The sequence below is a fragment of the Ictalurus punctatus genome, unplaced genomic scaffold (assembly GCF_001660625.3).
Source record: "Ictalurus punctatus breed USDA103 unplaced genomic scaffold, Coco_2.0 Super-Scaffold_100, whole genome shotgun sequence".
In the NCBI taxonomy this organism is placed as follows: domain Eukaryota; kingdom Metazoa; phylum Chordata; class Actinopteri; order Siluriformes; family Ictaluridae; genus Ictalurus; species Ictalurus punctatus.
In genome coordinates this window covers 1,068,091-1,084,664 of record NW_026521086.1, presented here as the reverse complement: position 1 = coordinate 1,084,664, position 16,574 = coordinate 1,068,091, and the positions used below count along the sequence as shown (strand labels likewise).

Below are 16,574 nucleotides of genomic sequence, written 5' to 3'. Positions count from 1 at the left end.
CAGAAAGGACATTCGTAACTCACATCAGGGTTTAAAACACAGATAAAAGAATTAACAGCCACTGCACCGTGTAAAATCCTCCACTGTAAATCCCCACACTTTTTTGTTAATGGTGACTTGTACAAAGCTCTCCATTGTGGCTTTACATGTTCCTTTATTTGTAGAACAGACCGCCAAGGTGTGTCGACTCTTTTGTCCAGAAACTTTTTATTTAGGGATAGTACACACATTTTGTACAGTTCTTTCCCAGATGGTAACTTGGGACCCACAAAACTTAGTTTTTCAGATTTAAGAAACACACCTGAGCACTCATGTACATTCGCCGAGACTCTAAAATCCGGTAAAGGATCTTGGTCATTGGGACTACTTAACCTTCCGGAATATTCCTCCAGGATTTTCAAGACCTCTTCAGTCAACAGGGACCTCCATTCCACAAGGAACTGCGTGACTACACGGACTGACCTCATCTTTATGTGTCCAGCAACTGCCACCGCGTTCCCAAAACCCAGTCCTGCTACGGTCAGTAGGTCACCCAGAGTGATGACTCCAGCCCTGCAGAACCCCTCCGTGAGCGCAGGAAACGGCTTCCTTTGAGATGCATCTAAAATGGAACCATTTATGATTGGCTCCTCCAGCGGCCAGTAGAGAGAACTTGAGCATGGTACTCTCTGCACTGTTAAAAGTCCCCACACTTTAAAAACATTACGGTAAAAAACAGGAAGTTTCCTGATGTCCATCTTTTTCGGGTCCATCCAGAAAAGAGGTTTATTTAAATCCAGCCCTTCAAGTGTCCGTAAAATGGCACATGCTACAGCCTTCCAGTTTGCATTTACAGGTCCATGTAGCAGCCTTTGCACAAACTGTAACCTGAAAGGCTGCAGTACTGCTCTGCAGGTGCACCAGTCCATGTCCCCCTTCATCCTTGGGGAGAAACAGAACACTCTGTGGAACCCAGTGTAGATTGTTTCAAGAAGACGTTATCATGGGCCTGTTCATTGTAGATTTCACACTTGCACAGTTGCTTGTAGAAACCGACTGCTCTCTTTCGAATTTCTCTATGGTCCACTAAAAGTGTCCCATCATCAGAAAACAGGCCATGTATCATCTTATTCTGACCATTCTTTTTTCCAAATTAAAAAAGAATTTCGACGGTGCATCCATACACTCCACATTCTGAAACCGTGACCTGACCAGAGCTCCTTGTGCGGTAACGTCTGGCAATTTTTTCAATAAATTCTTTTTTGTCATTAAATTTTCTATGCATACCTGCCGTCCTGTGTTTTTCATTAACACTTGAAGCGTCATTATTTCATCCTCCAAGGATTTCATGCGTAGAGTTGTGTCTCTCGTGACATTGGAGGTATTTTGTTGACACAGCTGTTTAATTTGCGTTTTGGCAAAATCCCACCACTGTTGCACGATTTAAAAGAACCCTTTGTGGTTCTAAAATCACTCCACAAATATTTAAACACATCCCTAATATGAACGTCTTGCAATAAACTGGTGTTAAAATGCCAATACGCACTCTTATGCTTGAGTTTACTTAAATACACAGTAGCCAGAACCATACAATGGTCCGTAAATCCTACCGGTATAATTACACAACTTCTAAAAGCACTTAACTGCTGTTTAAAACCATCAAATTTATCCAATCTGGCCATAGAGAGCATATTATTGTAGGAGTGTACCCAGGTATACTGCTTTTGCATGAGGTGAAAATTTCTCCAAATGTCCACAAGGTCACAGGACTTCATTAACTCGACTAACCTTCTACGTGATGGCATATGGGGCTCTACATGATTCCTGTCTATACCCAGCTCTGTACAATTAAAATCCCCCGCTAGAATAAAAAAATCATCAGAGTCACAATTCTTCAGGACATTATCTAAGGTTAATAAAAATAACATTCTTTCAATGGCGGTGGTCGGGGCATAAACACAAACAAAAACGACCCACCTATTCTCATATTGAGCTCTAACCTTTAACAGTCGACCCTTTATAATCTCATCAAGTTGATAAGAACAGGGGATAAAATTAGAGGAAAATAAAATAACTACTCCCCCACTGGTAGATGTCTTATGACTTAAAACGGATAACCCTTTAAACTCCCTGGCCCAGTCCGCAGCATTATTAGCGTCTGTGTGGGTTTCCTGAGCAAAGATTACATCAATTTTCTTTTGCTTCACCGTTTCAAACAACAAAAATCTTTTATTTCTTTCCCTTGCTCCATTTAAATTCAACGAAGCAACTCGAAACTCACTCATAAATATGAGGAAAAATAATAGATTTACGTACATGATGTCTAGGATTGACTATCACTACCGTTATTGTCTAACATTACATTGACTTTTGTAAGGATTTTCTTTAGACGGTATCCCTCCTGATCAGTGAAACCCCCTTCTCCCATAAACCCCCTTGTTTTTTTAATTTAATGAACTGTTCCACATCCGGGAAAACTCGTCTATCCTCACATTCCTAGCATGTTTAGTCTTTCTCAGAAAAGCCCTGATGTCGTCCACGCTATATTCATGGCTCGAAAAGCCACTTAGATTTACACTAGTATTAGTTGTTAATCACAAATTTACAGTACATGTAATACTACAGTTAGACGCTTCGCTCTCGCTCTCTACCTCCACAGAATTCAGCTCCTCTGCAACATATTTCCTCTTAGCCTGTGCATGAGGACGATTTCTCCGTCTCTTTCTCTGGGGCACCTTGAACACATTCTCTTCCGTCTCCATATGAGAGCTATCATCCACAACTTCATCAGCAAGGGACAGATCACACTATCTAGTGACACCGTACTGTCCTGTGTATCCTTATCACCTAAATCCGGCTCAGTCTCAGCCTTCTCTTCTTCACCTGGTTTAGCACCGACACCCTGGTGAGAGGGGCCAGCTTCAGGTGTCTCCACCTGAGAAGGTACTGCTGTTCCCTCTCCCGGTGTGTGGGCCCCATCCACCCCAACACCCTCTCCAGCAGTAACCTCGTTACCAGCGGCCTCATTAGCATTATCATTATTTACGGGATTTACCCGTTTTTCTGGACAGGCCTGCAGCAGATGACCAGATAAACTACACCCAAAACACTTCATTGTAGTAATAGTAGCGTAAATAACATAATTAAAATCTTCCACCTTTACATTGAGTGTCAGATCCAGATCATTATTGTCCTTCAGAACCATGTACACAAACCGTCTGAAAGACACAATATGTTTAACACGAGGGGATTTACTTGTAGTCGCGATCTTCTTGATCTGAGAGACCGGTTTTCTATAGCGGGATAGGGTTTGTGACAGAACCTCGTCCTTAATAAAAGGAGGAGCATTCGACAGGATGACTTTTTTACACGGGGTTGATAAAGGAAGCACTAAGTGGAACACATCATCAATCACAACTCCACTGTCCACCATGTCGTTTGCTAACTCCACCGTTTTCAGAAACAGCACGACGGCACTATTCATCCGGGCCGCAGACAGAATGTTGTCGTGTCCAACACTCTCCCCCACGGCCAGACACACCTCCTCAACGCTGGCGGTAGTGGCTACTTTAATAGCATGCCGCCGCGTGAGAGACTCATATTTCCCCGTACCTGAGGCAGCCATGCTTCCCAAAACAACACGGAAACAGCCGCCCAGGCCAGCGAGAAACACACACAAACACACACACGCGAGCGCGCACACACACAACAAACAATAGTAGTTTAAACTCCCTCAGAAACCAAAGACCTAAAGGAAATCGTATTTCTTAAGAAAAAATAGATAGAAAAAATGAACAAGCGAACTTGAAGCAGCGGCCTCGGCCACGCTCCGCCCACTCACTCACTTCCGCTCTGACTCCGCCCACTCATTCAATCCATGCGCACGAGAGAGAGAGAGAGAGAGAGAGAGAGAGAGTGTCTGTGTGTCTGTGTGTGTGTGTGTGTGTGTGTCTGTGTGTGTGTGTGTGTGTTTGTAATTATCACTTCATGGGGACATCATCATGTTTACACAGCAACCTCATGGGGACCAAAAACATTATGGGTGCAAAAATCCACGTCCTCACAGGGGTGATGCATTGAAAAGTGTTGAGGAGGCTGTAAATAGACGCCTCACAAATTTTTATCTTTGGCATATAACGCATGATCATATAACGCTTGGCCAACCATTTCACACACTCTGCAAGTCTAATTTATGCAAATTATGGTACCACCCACTTAGTAAAGGACTGTGGCTAATCTGCATATGCACATTAGCTCTATTACCTATTAGCGTACAAAAAGGGCCTGGTAAGTTAAAAGCCTAATTAGACTGTTAGAAGGTTAGATTGTTAGCATAACAATTATCATGTTATCATGTTTTCCAAATAATTATAAGTCATAATAGTAATTAAAGTTTCAGTTTTTAAATTTTCGCACAGTGAAATGACACTTTTTTTAAACTCTCTGAACAGTAAAACAAAATCCTTAAGTTGGGTTATGGCGGAGTGTAGTTTTTTTGACTGCACTAATAGTTCATAAACACCACACAGGAAGTAGGAAAAGAACTACATTTCCCATCTGCCCTGGCTGTCACAGGCTAATAGCACCAGCTGCTTTCCATTGCCCTAATGAGTGATTCTACTGCTGCAACGAGACCAAATGCAATGAAAGGTAAGTTATTATTATAATTTTTTGCAGTTTATAAGTTTGTAATTTTATTTCCCTGCTTTAAGACATTATTTATAATTGAAACGCAATATTAAAGTAATTGTTATGCTAGCGGACTTTACTAGCCAGAGTTAACACTTTAACCAATCCAGCACATTAGTAAGTACAATAAGTTAATAAAATGAAGTTAATATATTAAATAGGCTTTGGTGGTTGTCATGTCATGTGAATATTTAGTGTTATACCGACTTCTGTAACTAGCTTCACCATGTAACGGATAGTTCGGTTATAAATAGCAGAGTCAGGCTTCCTAAATAGTTATCGATCTGAGCGCTGGATTGAGTTTAAAGCCTCTGAAATCGAGGACGGGGTGGACAGTAGTCTGGACCGAGCCGAGCTCATTAGTTCCAGTTATTAGTTTGTTATGAATCTGTAAAGCGCTGGGCGGTGCTGTGATGTGCTTCGATGTTGTAACTATAGCGCGCTCCTTTTATTCTGCGTCTCTAAACACCGCAGCTGAGCTGTGATCTGTGTGTAGAACAGGTTCTCACTCAGCACAGTTATTAGCAAGCACGGATATGGTTATTTTCTTACTCAGAACATCATTAGGGACTGAAAATCTCAATATATTAACATTTTCTTTAGAGGTAAAATGGCACGAAGGTGGAAGAAGAATAATTATAACTAGACCAGTACATTTCCTGAAGAAAATGTGAGCGGTGCTTGCCATGGTGAAATCGGGACAGGGCGCCAATACATTCAAGAGCCGCCCGCGTAGGGTGCCAATACTTTCGAGAGCCGGACAGATATGGCACCAGCACTGTTGGAGCCGGCCGTGTAGTTCGCCAATACTTTTTAGAGCCGACCGTCAAGGGTGCCAGTACTTTTGAGAGCTGGCCGTGCGGGGTCCCAATACTTTTGAGCGCCGGCCGGAGAGTAATAATATATATACAGATATTAAAAGGTGTGAATTTATCCCAACTGAGCAAGCCACTGAGTGGCGACGGTGGCGAGGAAAAACTCCCTAAGATGTTTTAAGAGGAAGAAACCTTGAGAGGAACCCGACTCAGAAGGGAACCCATCCTCATCTGGGTAACAACAGATAGTGTGAAAAAGTTCATTATGGATTCATATGAAGTCTGTATGGCGTTAGGAGCAGCCGTAATCACACGAGTTGAAATTCATGTTAGATGCTCTGTTGTCATCGATAGCAAAGTAAGCAGGATAATTGTTAGTGTAAAGAAGATTGTACTGCTATTCCTCCTAAGGCCACATCGACTGGAGGGGAGAAGAGAACATATTTATTCATTCATTTATCTTACACAAAATTTTATTTTCATTAATAGTTTGTTTACGTACACACAGACAGACACACACACACGCATACACACACACACAGTCGGGGCCAAAAGTCTGAGAGCACTAGTGGAAAATGTTTCTATTTTGCATTTTTTTATTATTTAATTTTAGAATTTTCATTAGAAATTGTATTATTGACTGCAACTTCAATAAAATAAATAAAAAAAGTACAATCTTTAAAATATTTACAAGAGATTCAGAGTTTCTTAATGTTTACAGTTGCAGAATTTAAACAAAAATAAATATCCAAAATATTAAACATTTGCTTTCTTTGTTTTAAATATTAATAAATTCTAAAACCAATTTATCTCAAAATGTAAGAGAAAAAAATCCAGATTTTCAATGTGGTCTCAGACATTTGTGTGTGTGTGTGTGTGTGTGTGTGTGTGTGTGTGTGTGTGTGTGTGTATTTCTGTATTCTACTATACTGTATTCTTACCTTGCTGATGGGTCAGAATCGACTGCAGTGAGAAAATGCATATCCCTGTGCAAAAAATATATACATTATGGGAACATTTGATAGGTTGTGTTTTTAATCTATAAAAGGTATTGTCTTTTTAAATGATGACAATTTACAAGTGATATTAAATCAATCATAGTGTACTGTAAAACGAGATTTTTTAAAATACTTGAAATCAGTTTGATACTTGAAATCAGAGTTTCAAGTAAAAGAAAAAGCATGGGCCTCTGTGAATTCTCCATTTTCTGCTTAACTAGAAAGATACCAACTTTAGACAATTTATAAGAGCACTCAAGGATTAAAAAGAAAATAGCCAATTGAGGAAGCAATGTACCATTCACCACTTAATAATCAGACTTTAACTGTGCACATCAAATTATATGAAGTGCATCATATAACAAATATATCATTCATTGTGCCAAAATAAAGGCACAGTTTAGAGAGATTTCTCATTACCTTCTTTGACATAGATCAGAAAGTCCTCTCTTTGACCCTTTAAACTCTGAGCTGTCCACTTGGTGTATCACTAAATGATTTTGTTTATTTAAAAGGCAAATGTTCTTCAAATGCAAATACATTTGACTCAAACTACAGTCCTCAGCAAAGTTTTTAAAAAATGAAGCAAAAACCTTCCATTTACATTTTATACATACATAAATATATACATATATAATATAGGTATAGGTTTTATCCAGCGAGATAATTGATTTATGAATCAATCAATGTCTGATTTATAAAAACTGTTGTACAAATGTGTGACGCAAAAGCAAAAATGTCAGGCTAAAACTGATGTGATGGATCATCCAGCGTTCCCTTTAGTCATCTGATGATGCATTTATTATAGATTCTCCTTCAAACATTGTTTAATTGACTTTCAGAGTTAAGAGCTTTTCATTTTTGGCAATGAGACACAGAATCATTACTGTGACAAAACATTAATAACTTCTCCATTTGAACTGTTAAAATGTGCAGATTCATTGTATTTCAATATGAAACTGTTCTCAAAAAATAATATTAGACACCAGGATAATATTCATTAATAATAGCACCTAATATTCATTAGCATTGAATTTATTAAAACACTGTGCTATTCTATCACACACCTTTGAATCATGTTAATTTAAATACTATAGTTATAGTACCTGTCAGTGCCAACATCCCCACAAGATTTCATAATGTTATGGGTTTACATTAATACTACATGAATTGATCACGCTCACTTTATATAATTCAATCTTGTAATTAGAAACTTGTGTAAATTAAGCTTAGCATAAGCAGTGAAATCGTGTTTTGATGAGAAATTTAATATTTCTTTGTAAACTATAAATCATATTTTTTCTCAAATCTAGTCTACCGCATGTTCCATGTTTTGTTGAAACATTGTAATTGTAAAGCGACACTGGTTATGAGTAAGGAGCTATATAAATTACACATTATTATTATTATTATTATTATTATTAATAATAATAATAATAATAATAATAATAATAATAATAATAATAATAATAAATAATGTATTTATTTATTTATGATATATTTTAACTGTTGAAGCATGTGTAATTAAATGGTGATTTCAGTGGTGGTAACACTGTATACAGTGCCTTGAATCCAATTTCAGGTGTTTTGGGAGTTCTTAATGATCTGTTTTAGGAAAAATAGTATTTTGAATACATTTTGCATTAGGCTACGCAAAGCAGCTGGAGTGCCGATCTTATTTGCTTTTGCAGGATGCGTTTGAAAAAGAACTTAACTAATTCATGTGGCAGCTGCGCAATGCATAAAATCATGCAGATACAGGTAAGTATTTCAGTAAGCTTCAGTTAATGTTCACACCAAACATCAGAATCTCAGTGATCTCAGTGATGATGGTATGAATGTTGGTGCTAGACGGGCTGGTTTGAGAATTTTAGAGGCTGATCTGGGATTTTCACAGACAGCAATCTCTTGAGTTTACACAGAATGGTGGAGAAAAACAAACACCTTGTTGATGAGAGAGGACAGAGGAGAATGGACAGACTGGTTCGAGCTGACAGAAAGGCTATGGTAATGATAATTCTTTACAAGTGTGGGGAGCAGAAAACCCTCTTGCAACATACAATACGTCTAACCAAATGAGGTGGATAAGTTACAACCATATTAGGTTCCACTCCTGTCTGTGAGCCAAGAACAGGAACCTGAGGCTAGAGTGGGTGTGGACTCACTGGAACTGGACAGTTGAAGCATGGAAAAACATTGCCTGATTTGATGAATGTTGATTTCTGTTGTGACATGTAGATGATAGGGTCAGACATTGGCATCAGCAGCATGAACCTGCCTTGTGTCAACAGTCCAGACTGCTGCTGGTGGTATAATGTTCTGTGGAACTATAGAACCGCGTGTGTGTGTGTGTGTGTTTACTGTTTTTGTTTGTTTCCCTCCTTCATCGACTACACCCACCTTGCCACAAGTGTTTTTCCTAAAAATGTTTGTAGTAGGACAAAAATAGAAAGAATATGGCACAGTCATTCTACCTAGAGTACGCCAATCATCAGAAGTCAGTGACTGGGCAAGAGTCCATTAGTCAGTGAAGCGCTAACAAATTCTGAGAAATTAATCAGTGTAAATTCTACACTTTACATTCTTGCACATTTAAAAACTTTCTGCATTCCTCAAAATATGCATACCTGATCTCTAAAAACATTTCAGAATATTCCTTTTGGAATATTTGGAATTCCTTCTTCACCACCCACCATTTTTTGGGGTTGCCACATTTAAATGAGTTAAGTAACAAATTATGTTTTGTAAAATATATTTCAGATATGTTTCACATTCTAGACCTGGGCTTCCAGAAAAGTACTGTAAACACATAACGTAACACATAATCCAGTACGATGAAATTCTTTGCTTGGAATTGTAGGTTGCAGAGTATAAATGATTAAACTTTGGGTTGTTAAGCTTCCTATGATTTTGTTTTGAAAGTTCAGTTCCATATAGTAGACAAACATCTGCTTCTGTTTGTATCAAATAACCAAATATTTTATTTTTTTCTGTATATGAGCCAGACTGAGACAGATTCTAAAAAGATTGTATACAAGTGTCAATCTCCCCAAGCCACACTGGATAATCAAATCCCTTCCTTATACTTTCCACCATAACAGCATTCAAAAGCACTACAGCTGGAAAGAAAAACACAGAAAGATACTGAGCAAGTCATATGATTATCACTCTTTAGCTCTTGTTTAGTTTGTCTATGTATACCCCTCTGTTTCTTTGTAAAATCTTATAGTGCATTTCTAGCATCCAAGCCTTGTTTTCTACAACCCCAATTCTAAAAAAATTGTGACGCTGTGTAAAATGTAAATAAAAACATAATGCAATGATTTGCAAATCTCATAAACCCATATTTTATTCACAAAAGAACATAGAATACATCAAATGTTTAAACTGAGGAAATGTACCATTTTAAGGGAAAAATAAGGTCATTTTGAATATGATGGCAGCAACACATCTAAAAAAAAGTTGGGACTAGGACCATGTTTACCACTGTGTGGTATCCCCTCTTCTTTTAACAACAGTCTGTGTAAGTCTGGGAACTGAGCAGACCAGTTGCTAGAGTTTTGGGAGAGGAAGGTTGTCTCATTTGTGTCTGATACAGAATCCTAGCTGCTCAACAGTCCTCTGTCTTCTTTGTCGAATTTTTCATTTCAGGAAGCACCAAATGTTTTCAATTGGTGAAAGGTCTGGACGGCAGGCATTTGTGTATCATACATTATATCAAATAATTATTTTAAATAGGACACCAAATTAATTAAGAAAACCATCCAATCCCTTATGGTTCATTTTCGACCCACTTTATGCATTTGTGTAGGTTTTTTGGTTCATGCATTCTAGGGTTAATAAGTCGCTTTAAGTATGATAGCCATGTTATATGGACTTTGATATGATATACTTATATATTGCAGACAGTAGTTTCTAATAAACATACTGGTTTATTGTATAAACACGACACTCTCTTTAACCACGTGCCAACTGTATGTGTCCGCCATATTGATGAGGGAAAGACCGCGCTGTAAACAAATACAAGTAAACGGAGGAGCTGTGGTTTTTCTGGATAATAATTTACATGATTTACCGGAGATGATAACGGCATCGTTTTCAAAAACTTGCCCTTTGAAACCCGTTTTCCAAAGTTTTCAGGCCCCGAAACGCCGTCGTCATGGAAACAAACAGCCAAACCGCATCAGAAGTTTTCGGTTTTTATTTGAAAACATTGTGGTGTAAACGGCCCCTTAACAACTACAGCAAAATACTGCTTTTATTGCTGAAGACTTTCTGTAAACAAATAGAAATGAAATAGAATTTTTATGATTCACGCTATATTATACTCCATTCTTCTTCTCAAAGACAACTCTATTTTGAAAAGAATTAAGGTGTTTTTATTATTTAAAAAAAAAAAACAATTTCATGATACAGCTTATTATTAGAGCTGCAACTAACAATTATTTTCACAATCGATTAATTGGTCAATTATTTTGTCGATTAATCTGATGGGGGCGGGGCAAACTTTCAGTGCCTTCTTTTGTTTATTTAAAATAAAATCCACAAACTGAGTGTTACAAATATAAATTCAGACTAAAACTTTACACAGATGTTTGTCCAAAACAGAAAAGAACCCAATACACACACACACACACACACACACACACACATATATATATATATATATATATATATATATATATATATATATTATATATATATATATAATTTAGGACTGTAGTTTAATTCGGTGCTTTTTGTGAATCCATAAAAAAAATAATGCATAAGTACTTATATAATATAAATGTAAACTAACTATATAAGATAAATATATATAAACATTTATAAATAGTTAGATAGATAGCATTATTTTTTATGGATGCACAAAAAGCACAGAATTAAAGTCCAGTCCTAAATGAATAATAAAAACTCACTTTCACTGCACCTTGTGGTTTCTGTATCTCGGTGTCTTTAGACATGATTTTACTTTTGATCATAATGTGTGAATTAGACATTACAGATCTTACTCGCGCTACACTCTGTATCAGCGCGTCTACGCCGCGCATGACCAGCAACGCACGTGACCAGTTACTAACACATCACTTCCGACAGAATTTACACTGCAAGCGCGCAGATACAGCATATAATGACAAACTTAAATTAAACTAAACCTTTGAGCAGCTTGCGACCGCATCACTATCATGCTTCTGTGCTCCACAAACTCCGCTTTATAAAGTTTATAAACCTTCTCAGAGGTGTTTAATCCCTGACTTAGAGGACACACACTTTCTTCCTCAGTCACGTGATGATTTCTCCTCCGTCTGATGGGGACTGAGGTCATGTTGGGAATAAAAGATAACGCTGACAGAAAGTAAACTGAAGAAAGTCAGTGTCGGTGACTCTGAGGCTAAAGCTAGCGGTGTCGCATTACGTGCGTGTGACGATTTGCTGACATTGCTCCTCTTCCGACTACCTGCTCAAGTGACGAGAGGTTAGGCTATGTCACGTTGTCATAAAGTGGTGTCGGTGCGGTTGTATCGGGGTAGTTTTACAAGTACGAGTAAATGAACACAGTATCGGGCCGACACCTGAGTACTGGTATCGGCATCGGTGCATCCCTAACACACACACACACAGTTAAATTGGAGCAGTGAACCATAAGATCTTTGATGACGTCATGTACAGATCAGAGGTCTAGAACTCACTTTCTTTCTCTCCCTTGATAATCGTTGTTTTAATGTAATAATGTATACATTACATTTATCTCTGTAATCTTCTTCCCTATTTGTGGATATTCTCGAGTGAAATAGTCGAGGCCTTCTACAGAACATATTAAGCTACACAGGAGCAGTGATGAGAATAAACATGACTTTTGGTGCTCATGATTTAATATGGCAGTTTTATTATGAACCCACTACATTAGAGAAGGAAATACTGGATGTGAAGTGCAGTAGTGCTAGTGTGTGTGAATAGACGATCAGTTTAGATACTGACCCTGAACACTACTAACATGCAGTGCTTTCTTAGGGTGGTGATGAAGTTGGAGTTGAACCGGTAAGAAAGATATTAGAGAGAGGCTTCTTTACACTCCTGAGGATGTTCAATTAGAACCTGCACCAAACTCCCCTGATTCAAGTCATCAGCTAATTAAGCGGCCTGCACGAACTGAGGTGGGTGCTTTAGAGCAGATAAAACACCAAATGTGTTAGATAAGAGTTCAGAGCCTGTGTTCTAGACACATGATTTAGAGTAGAGACTTGGGTCCTGAGCTTTGGAGTTATTCTGATTATAGGTTTCAGTGAGGAAGTGACTGAAATTAAGGAGAGGAACTGGGAATAAAGTTATAGTCTTTCTATAACAGAGTAAACAGGGAATAAGGCTATATTATTGTTATGGGGAAAAAATAAGCTCGTAGCAGTGTTGATGAAATACATGTACATGTCTGTTTTAGGCCCACTGCTCTTTACTTTATATATGCTACCCCTTGGTCAAATTATTCGTAAACATGGAATTAGCTTCCACTGTTATGCTGATGATACACAGCTGTATGTTTCAGCGAAGCCAGAGGACAGACAGAAGCTTAGTAAAGTTGAGGATTGTGTAAAGGACATTAGATGTTGGATGTTAACTAACTTCCTTCTGCTTAATTCTGATAAAACAGAAATACTTTTATTAGGCCCACGTGTAGCTAGAAGTATTCTTTCTGATCACATGGTTACTCTGGATGGACTTTCTGTTTCATCATGTACAGCAGTTAAAGACCTTGGAGTGATTATTGACTCCAGCCTATCATTTGATGCTCATGTAGATAATATTACTAGGATAGCCTTCTTTCATCTCAGAAACATTTCTAAAATAAGAAACATATTGTCACTACATGATGCGGAAATACTAGTTCATGCATTCGTCACCTCTAGATTAGATTACTGTAATGCCATACTGTCTAGATGTTCCAGTAGGAATATAAATAAGCTCCAATTAGTCCAGAATGCAGCTGCTAGAGTCCTAACTAGAACTAGAAGATACGACCATATCACACCGATTATTATCAATACTGCATTGGCTCCCAGTGAAATCTCACACTGATTATAAAATACTTTTATTGACCTATAAAGCACTAAATGGTCTCGCGCCACAATATCTAATGGACCTTTTGGTTTTATATGATCCGCCACGCCTACTTAGATCAAAAGATGCAGGCTATCTGACGGTACCTCGAATAGTGAAGGCTACAGCAGGGGGAAGAGCTTTCTCTTATAGAGTCCCACAGTTATGGAACAGTCTTCCTATTAGTGTTCGGGACTCAGACACAGTCTCAGTGTTTAAGTCTAAGCTTAAAACGTATTTTGTTTACTCAAGCCTACCCTGACTAGATTCTGTTCTACTAATTCGCAGTCATAATTATCTTTTTTCTCCCTCTCTCCTTTCGCCGAGCCCCCCACAAATTTATGGAGATACTAGAGATCCAGATCCTTTCTGCCTCTGGATGGAGCTCAGATCTTCTTTAATTCCAGACTACTGGGACTACGGCTGCTCCTAGCGCCATACAGACTTCATATGAATCCATAATGAACTTTTTCACACTATCTGTTGTTACCCAGATGAGGATGGGCTCCTTCTGAGTCGGGTTCCTCTCAAGGTTTCTTCCTCTTAAAACATCTTAGGGAGTTTTTCTTTGCCACCGTCGCCACTCAGTGGCTTGCTCAGTTGGGATAAATTCGCACCTTTAATATCTGTATACCATGTTGATATTTCTGTAAAGCTGCTTTGAGACAATGTCTATTGTAAAAAGCGCTACACAAATAAATTGAAATAAAAAGTCAAAAACTGCTAGAAAAAAACTCAGAACATTTGCTTAGCCTAATACTTTTTTTTCCATCTACACATAATTATTATTGTAGCAGCTGCTTTTGCAATAAAAAGGCTTAAAGTCGAGGCTCCCTGTATCTATGGAGAAAGAGGAGCAGTGCACCATTGACATCATGCACAGAGGTAGCATGAAGGTGTGACTGAGTTTTTAGAAATTATTTCCTAATCTTATGCTAATATGAATACTACAATAATAATAATAATAATAATAATAATAAGAAGAAGAAGAAGAAGAAGAAGAAGAAGAAGAAAGGGTGATTAATAAAATAAAATAAATAAAATAGCAGCGCTGCGTGGTGTTCTGGATGGATCTTGACTGCCATCGTGTGGTCATGTTTAGGAAGTGCACCTTCCCCCAAACGTTTAAAGCCGCAGATTATAAATCTATATTCCTGCTGAGTGTGTGTTTATGACCTGGATGTTGAGTTGCTTTTACACTTTCTACATAAGCAGCATTTCTGGCCTCTGTGAGCCCCAGGTGATGATCTTTTATTTTCAGATTCTTACTGAGGTGCTGTTTTCCACATGCAGTGCTTGGCTGTGTTGGAGGCCACCAAGAAAGACTTCCTGGCTGTCATGTGGAAGCTAAGTGGGCTGGGGTATGTTGTCCTCCATCAGCTGACCTAGCCAGAATGCTTGTCATGTTTTTATGTATTGATTTAATTTCTGTTAGACAGCCTCATGATTTACCAAACAGGTTTTTTCTTTTTTAGGTCAAAAGGGTTTCTGGCCATGGTGCTTGTGCTGCAGTGATCTTGTTCTCCATCACACTCCAACACAGGTAGCCATCTTCACCCTCTCCCAAGAGGTGATGGTGCGACTCTGAATAAACACTCTATTATTATAAATAAAGTGTGACTGTGTCTTGTAGTCCACCCACCAACCTTTTTCTGTTCAGTGGTTTGACTTGTGCTACACAGAGGTGAGTCCAGTTATGCTGCAAGAAGTGTAAGTATGATGGGGTTGACGAGTAGGAGGAGAGGTTCTTCCTGTGCAAGGTGCTGCTCTCTCTTCTTTCAGCATAGCTCCTGGTCTCAGAACAGGTTTAGTTCATCGTTGCTGGTGTTGTGTAGAGGATGTTATATTGTGAAAGTCACAACTATCCCCGCTCAAGGTCTTGTGAAATATTTGACCTTATTTGTGACTATATTCACCATGATACTTTCAGCGGTTACTACATTAGTGTCCTTAATTTTTTACTATTTAAAGATTGTTTAAAAGTTTATTACAGGCTCAATGAATGTTCTTCTCCTTCACTAGAAGATAAAGGCCCGGTTTCGCAGACAGGGTTTACATTAAGCCAGGATTAGGCCTTCGATCAATTAGGACATTTCAGTAGCTTTTATAAACGTGTCTTTAGAAAAAAATATTTCTGGTGCACATCCTGAGATAAAACAATGGCACTGACGTGTTTTAAGATCCGTCCGTGCAAGTAGCTTTCAGTTAAAACAGCTCAAACATACATTTTAGTCTGGGACTAGGCTTAGGTCTTGTCTGTGAAACCAGGGGGAAAAAGAAGGGTGTGCTTTATTATGCTCTCTGCAGAATATGACAGAAGAAATGTGACTCACACCTGTAACTATAAAAAGCAGGTAGAACTGCAGTTAGCATGAAACCTCAAATGTGTAGCTGGGCTGGAAATTTATTTTTGTATGCATGTATAATATTTTTTCTCTTACAGATGGACCAGCAAACAGATTTAAAGGCTGTTGTGAATGATGGGTTACAGAAATGTCTTCCTGTGTTTATTATTATTTGAAGTTATATATTCTGATTTGTAAGCAAGATTATGAAGTCTCCTTTTGCTAATCATTTTAGAGCATTATTAAAAAGTCCATGTACACAATGTTTATCCCGAGTGCCTTTTTGATGTATTTTATTATCCTGCACAAAGCAAAAACACAATTTGTGTGTAGATGCCCCTCGTAAATATTAACATAGTAAGAGCAAATGGACAAGTGAAACTAATCAATATAAAATCTCTAAAGAAGGGCATGATGGTACTGATTTTCTTTTTACACACATGGTATGCACGTACTTGGAGTAAATTTTAATGAACAGAATATGGGTTCTATTCAGTACTTGACAAATGATTCAGTGCGGATTAAATGTGAACAAATGAGCCATGAATGTATCCGTGTTCTATATAATATCATTTTTAAGTGGATTTTTACATGACCTTAAAGCCCCAGCCAGGCTGCATTACAGGGTCTATTTAAACTTCACATCACTGTCCCATCTA

The 16,574-nt window shown here is 38.2% G+C and overlaps 1 long non-coding RNA gene and 1 pseudogene across 5 annotated transcripts; both read left to right on the top strand.

Annotated features, from left to right (window-relative positions):
* The first annotated feature begins 4,151 nt into the window (after positions 1-4,151).
* Positions 4,152-16,182, top strand: LOC128629681 (uncharacterized). Of its 5 annotated transcripts, none has more exons than XR_008394040.1 (6): positions 4,152-4,266; positions 4,509-4,629; positions 14,832-14,931; positions 15,046-15,113; positions 15,204-15,280; positions 16,014-16,182. It is a non-coding gene; the product is annotated as an uncharacterized LOC128629681 (long non-coding RNA). The 5 variants fall into 5 exon arrangements; XR_008394039.1 differs by having other exon boundaries at positions 4,163-4,266; positions 15,204-15,254; XR_008394038.1 differs by having other exon boundaries at positions 4,165-4,266; positions 15,046-15,146; positions 15,231-16,182.
* LOC128629626 (uncharacterized) lies at positions 11,580-14,001 on the top strand (annotated as a pseudogene).
* Positions 16,183-16,574: the final 392 nt, after the last annotated feature.